The sequence below is a fragment of the Aythya marila genome (genome assembly GCF_965140915.1).
Source record: "Aythya marila genome assembly, chromosome: 11".
NCBI classification, from domain to species: domain Eukaryota; kingdom Metazoa; phylum Chordata; class Aves; order Anseriformes; family Anatidae; genus Aythya; species Aythya marila.
In genome coordinates, this window is record NC_139052.1 from 11,164,003 (window position 1) to 11,170,924 (window position 6,922).

Sequence of the window (6,922 nt, forward strand, 5' to 3'; positions counted from 1 at the left end):
GACATGGCTTCCAGGAAGATTTGCTCCATATTCTTCCCTTGGGCCTGAGGTGAAACTGACATTCCTCAGATCTTCCTTCTTGGCTTCTTGGCTTACTTGAAGATGGACACTTTATTTATTTATTTATTTATTTTCTGTCACTGGGAAATTCCCCAATGAACTTGACCTGTCAAAGACGACAAGTAGTAATCTGGTAATGACATCAGCCACTTCCCTCAGCACCCTCCACTGCATCCAGTCCCATGGACTTTGACGGGTTCAGCTTACTGAAGTACTCTGTAACCCGATTGTCCTCTGCTATGGGTAGCACCTCCCTTTTCCAAATTGAGCAACTACTTTGTTTCTTTAAAAAATATTCTTTTTCAGAGAAAAAAATTCTGTCTTCTTACAAGGTATTTTACTGAATGATCAAGAAAAACTCTTGTGTTATTTCTGCAAACATCTGTATGACAAAACAGCAGCTGAGAAACCCATTTAAATTTCCCTTATAATCTAAGAACAGGAAAGAGAACTCTCAGATGTTCTTTTTGTTCATCCTTTGGAAGTAATATCTCTCTTACATCTCAGTCAGTCTTAAATAATATGTAAATATAAAAATATTTAGTTATATATATATAATAAATATGGCTCAGACATTGTATGCATTGCAAATATCTAGAGTTTTTAGATGCATGCCATTCTGCCCTTTAAAAACAAATTATTTTTTCTTGAGCCATCTATATTAATACAATTTTTGTTGACAGTTTGTTACCAAAAAGTCCAGAAAATATCAATATACCTCAATTTTCATGAGAAGCCATCTAGAGCTTGTGATATGACGCCTTTGTTCATGAGTTCAGATACTGGGATACCTTCTTCTGCCTTTTGGGCAACACTTCAAGTCTGTAAACAGTTTCATGTAGGATCCTGAAGAGACAGTGAGGTTTCACTGTTTTGAACTACATTTTATCTTATATTGCTTTCTGAGGTCGCAACTCCTCTCTGGATTCATTACCAAGTATACTCAGAAGACAAAACACCTCCCTTGGTATCGCAGCTGACAAAGAACAATTTAAATTAATGAAAGTTATTATTTTTTAATTTTAAATGCACAGAAGCAGTAAGTTGGTTAAGGGAGATACAGAGCAGTTTGAAGATGGCCGACTCCTCCAGCTGTCCTGTCCCAGGACTTTTTCTGCCCAGCCCCTGATGCCCAGCCTGGTGCCCGGACACCCTGAGCTCTCTGCCCAGGCTGGGCGATGTGGCTGCTGCTTTCCCCTTTTCAGGTTCAGCTGGTAGCAAAGCTGAATGTTGTGCCACAGATCCACACAGAAACACCCAGATAGACACAGGACACTGACATGACAGGCCAGAATGGCTGCCCTAGTCAAGGGCTGCCTTCAACAACAAAAAGGACTCTTGTAAATGTAGACACCAAGAGTCAAGACCCTTCCTCCTCTGGCTGGTAGAGATAGAAGTTCACTAGTGAAGGCACACACAGAGCACTCTCCAAGTTCACAAGCACACATGCATTTACAGATCTGTAAATGAGTACCTGGCACAGCCCCTCTGTCCACCCAGCACCCCTGCCCAGACCCCTGGGCCCCTTTACCCCTTTCACAGGTCACCTTTTGGTGGCCAGTCCCGCCTGAAGTTCACTGCAGATGCACACACTCACACAGCCGTCCCTCAGGCACACCATGTTCCTGAGTGCCAGCACAGACCCCTACCCAGACCCAAGGCCCCTCCTAATTGCTGGCTGGTCCAGCTTAAAGTTTGCTGGTGAATACACACACACAGCCCATGCATACCAGGTTGGGGATGATAGTCTGCCTGCAGCAGGCACACAGGCTATGACCTGTGGCCCTGTTCCAGCCACTAGTGAGAAGTCCGTGCTCACACCAGTGGCCTGAGTAGCTGCTTTGGGAACAAACACCACTCCCGCCCCATGGCTGGGAGTAAAAGACTCACATTCACTCCAACTACTGACGCTAGGACCTCGGTCACTCCAGCAGCGGGCACCATAGGGCAAAGGTGCACCTTGTGTGGCTCCAGTTGCTGGTAGCCAGTCCACTCACGCTGGTCCCTCCCAGCAGCTGGCACTCCAGGCTCAAAGACTGTAGGACCCTTCCAATTCCTGATGTTAGGATCCCCACTTGCTCCAGCAGATGGCACCAATTCCACTTGCACACACACACACAAGTCCAACCAGTGACTGCTGCTGAGACATCCTCACTCGCTCCAGCAGCTGGAGTGCCTGTCCTTCCTTGACCTGACTGTACTTAGGGTCATGCAGAGTTTTTGTTACAGATGTATAAATATTAATTAGCTTTCTGGATAAACACTATAGTAAATGAAGTGATATAGACATTTCTGGCCCTGGTTAATTTGACCTATCTATGTGACAGCTAGATGTCACTGAGTTCTTGAATTAGGAACTCTGATGATATATATTACCCAGACATATAAACCAGACATATAAAATAGATCAGATGAACGACTTTCATACAGATTTTTCTCACTTTCTTCATTTGTAGTTGAGGAAGACCAGACAACTATCTTGGATATAGACATCCACACCACAGATATAAGAAATAAGAGTAATCTAGAATATAACATTAGCAAACAACTCGTCAATCCACTAATCCACTACAGAGTTTCATCTTATTATGAACTGAATTTTAGCTGTATCAAATGAAAAAAAAAAAAAAAAAAAAAAAAAAGACAAGCAGGCTGATGAGAAGATATAACAGAATCATGGAATCATACAGTGGCCCAGGTTGGAAGGGAGCTCAAAAATCATCTAGTTTCAACCCATTTGCCTTGGACAGGGATGTGCAAATTTGCTGAGGGTGCAGACTTTGTTGTTTTGGTGGATGCTGAAATTCAGAATCTGGCATCACCTGCAGTAGCAGCTTCTATAAGTAGACCTCTCCGAATTTTGCAGTTTACTGAAATAACAGTGACTACATCTTGGTTCATCTCATGTTAGCTTCTTCTGCTATGATAAAACCTCATAAGTGTGCAGGGATCTTCAGAACTGTTGTTCATTCCACAGAAGATAAAGGGCAGGGTCAATCTCATGGCAAAGGCATACGAGCTACTGCACTTTCATCTACACTAGGCAGCCTTATGCAAATGGTGGCAAACACAGCTTGGGCAGAAGGGTATAGCTAACCCTGGATTTCTCCAGTGTAAATAAGTGCAGATACAAAGACTCCCTTTATATAGACATTCTCATTTCTTAGGTGTGATTCATCCCATCCTTAAGTAGAAATCTGAAATAATCTTCTCTAATAATAACATCCTTATTTCATTTGCTAAAATTTCTTTCATATAATCCAATATATTCTGTACATTGCTTTAGAATCCCACTCCTTCTGCTTATCTCCCCCTTCAACCATGTGTGTTTTGGGAATAATTATAGATGCCAGAATAGCATATTTTTCTAACAAAGTTTTAACCTGGGAAGATACAATTTGGGTTTTAGATGGGAGAGAAACTAATATACTATGAATGTGACAAATTTCTTTCTCACTTTTCTGAAATGTTTTCCTCTGACAACAGAGACAAAAGTACTAATCAAGGTATAAATGGACAGCAAAATCAGAAATTGTTTAACTGAAATATTTATTGTGGAATTTAACGGTCCTGCAATGTGAATTGATACTCCTATTTAACTTAAGAAATATGAATAGAACTGATGAGATAGAAAGCTGTAATTTTACTGTATGTGCTGGAAAATTGAAATCTACATCTTAAGAGTTCTTTTTTATTGGGGAGAAGGCTGTTTCCTGTTGAAATCTGGATATTGCGAAACTTTCTAAACAAGGAAATAATAAATAAATAAATAAATAAAAGGAAGAAGAAGTAAAGAAGAAGTAAAGAAAGATAATTGATGTCATGGAAAAGTTTTAGAAAAATATCCATAATGATACGTCTTAGGTGGGCTGGTGAGGACTTTGGAGTAGCCCAAGCCTTTGCAATCAGGATAAAGATATCAGATGTGTAGTCAGAGACCAGGTTATCCTGTTTCCTGAAGATGGTCCCAAGGGAATTGCTAACAGTATGAGATAGATGGTTCTAGAAAACCGTGTCCTGTCTGCTTGGCCTAGCATGTTCATTAACAAGGCAGGAATGGTGTCCTTGGGGTAAGCTGGCTGTCTAGAAGCCAATGGAAAGTGTTCCTGGAGGATATTCAGATATCAGACACCCAACATCTTCTGGTGGAACATTGTTAGAATTTTAACAAAGACATGTGCAAGATCCTTCACCTGGGATAACATGACCAAAGAGCCCCGTACACCTTTTCTGAAAGGGACCTGGGGGTCCTGATGGACAACAAGCTGTGTACGAGTCAGCAGTGTGCTGCTCCAGCAGCAAAGGCAAATTAGATCCTGGGCTGCATCCAAAGGGGCATTGCTTGCAGAGACAGAAATGCTGTCATTTCACTCAGCAATTGTCAGGCTGCACCGGGAGTACTGCATCTAGTTCTGGTTCCCACAATTCAGAAACAATGCAGACAGACTGAAGAAGATCCAAAAGGGGACCATGAAGATGATCAGAGGGCTGGAAAACCAACCTTCCTTCCTTCCTTCCTTCCTTCCTTCCTTCCTTCCTTCCTTCCTTCCTTCCTTCCTTCCTTCCTTCCTTCCTTCCTTCCTCCCTCCCTCCCTCCCTCCCTCCCTCCCTCCCTCCCTCCCTCCTTCCCTCTCTTTCTCCCTCCCTCTCTTCCTCTCTTCCTCCCTCCCTCCCTTCCTTCCTTCCTCCCTCCCTCCCTCCCTCCCTTCCTTTCTTTTCTTTCTTTCCTTCCTCCCTCCCTCCCTCCCTCCCTCCCTTCCGTCTCCCACCAGAGATTTAATACTGGCCTGAGATGTCTTTTCTGAACTGTCTGCAGATTCTGAGCTTTCTCAGCTAAGACATACTTATTGTCTGTAAAAGATGAGTTACAAATCAGCCTAACTTGAAATATTCCATCTTCCATTCTGTTTATGATTTGCAAGCTGTGCCTTTATAGAATCGTAGAATATCAGAGTTGGAAGGGACCCACAAGAATTATTGAGTCCAACACCTGGTCCCCAAAGGGCCATCAAAAAATAAATAGATCATGTGTCTGAGAGCATTGTCCAAATATTTATAGAATTCTGGTAGGCTCTGGGCCATGACCACTGCCCTGGGGAGCCTGTTCCATTGCCCGACTGCCCTCTTGGTGAAGAGTATTCTCCTGATATCCAACCTGAACCTCCCCTGTCATTCTGTGGTGAAATAGATCAGATTTCACTTGTCTCAGAAGTTATTATTTGATGCATGCATCCCTAAGATTTGTGAATGCAGGCCCAAGGACATTGTGGACAGACATTTCTCCTTACTTCTAGACAGTGACAGAGGCCTGGAACTGCAGTTTTTGAGCACCCACATCATAACATGTATGCATTTTGCTCTGAAAACAACACTCTCTAGTGGAGTGGAACTCATAACCTGGTCTCAGACAAATAAAATGTTTACAATGGCCCCTTGAAAGAGTCATTTCCAGAGGTGAATTGAACATCCCATTGGGGACCCATGTAGAATTGTCATGGCAGTTCATTGAGGAACATTGGGTGAGCTGGGCACCTCTGAGGTGGGTGGATCTGGGTGAGCAGTACTTCAGGGAATTGGTCAAGGCTTTGGGATGGGGTAGAGGATACGATGCAAAATGGGAGCTTAGTGGAGCTGGGTGGTAGGACTGGGACAACTGGGACCTGCAAGTTGTTATAGGGTAATACCACATCACCTGGAAGAAGATAGTCTAGCCATCCATTTCTGGAAAGCTAGGGGAATGGTCTGTGGCAAGTGGAAGTTTAGGGGTTGCAGGGGCAGTCTACAAAGCACCACTGAAATAGTGGGGTCTGGTGGGGTGGGAAACTGGTCTGGGGCAGGCAAAGCTCTATATGGAGAAGCTGGCTACCATCTCTGTGAGGCTGGACTGCTGGGGACCTGCAGGTTAGGCTAGAGGTGTAGCAGGAAAACTGAGTCTGAGGGCTCTGTTTCAGGACTGATCAGCAGTGTTTGAGGCTGAGGAGCATAGGGGAGGAGGGTAGTCCCACAGCTGGGACAGCAGTGATGTGTAGACCAGACAGATACCAGCTGTGTGGGTGTAGGAGATGTGGGACAGGAGTCACAGTGATTGTAGTTGAAGAGGAGTATCATTGGGCCATACTGTGACAGGGAGGTCTGTCCCTTTCACAGACCCTTGGCTACTTTTTCCTGCAGCAGCAGGGCAAGCAGGAAGAGACCTTTGCTCAGACACCTTTACTGTGCTGTCTTTGCACTCTCCAGGATCCTGGGAGTGCAGAGGCAATCTCCTCTTCATGCTCCATGCTGATCAGAAAGAAACCTCAGGCAGGCAAGGGCTGCAAAGGTTGAGCATCCTTGCTCCTTTCTTTTGGCAGGACACGTCACAGGGGCTGCTTCATGAAAGCATTTTTTCCTTCCTTTCTTTGCCTGTAAGCATGCTGTTTTTCTGCTCTAATCAGCTCCTCCCCGGAGGGCCATTAGGATTTCCCATAACAGCTCTATTTCTAATAACCTCAGAAGGCCCCATTAAAACTTCAGGAAACTTTACTCCTGTGTTTGCCCTTCACACTCTCTAAATATTACCTAATGGCTTATTAAACCAAGCAAATAATAAGTTTCCCCCTACCCCTCCTCAACTTTCTGTACTATCATTAGGGAGTTAATAGGAAAAATCATATTTGAGGAAGAGTTTTTCTAGACTTGATGTTTTCAATCGTCACATGACACAATAGCACATTTCTTGTTATAAAACAAGCCTAATGACATTGAATTATAAGGTTCCAAATGAACTTAATAAATGTCCATTTCCAGCAGGGGCTGACACTGTCAAAATTAACCTTAACATTATATTTGTGGTCAAGCATCTTGTGGACTGTGTGCCTTCAAC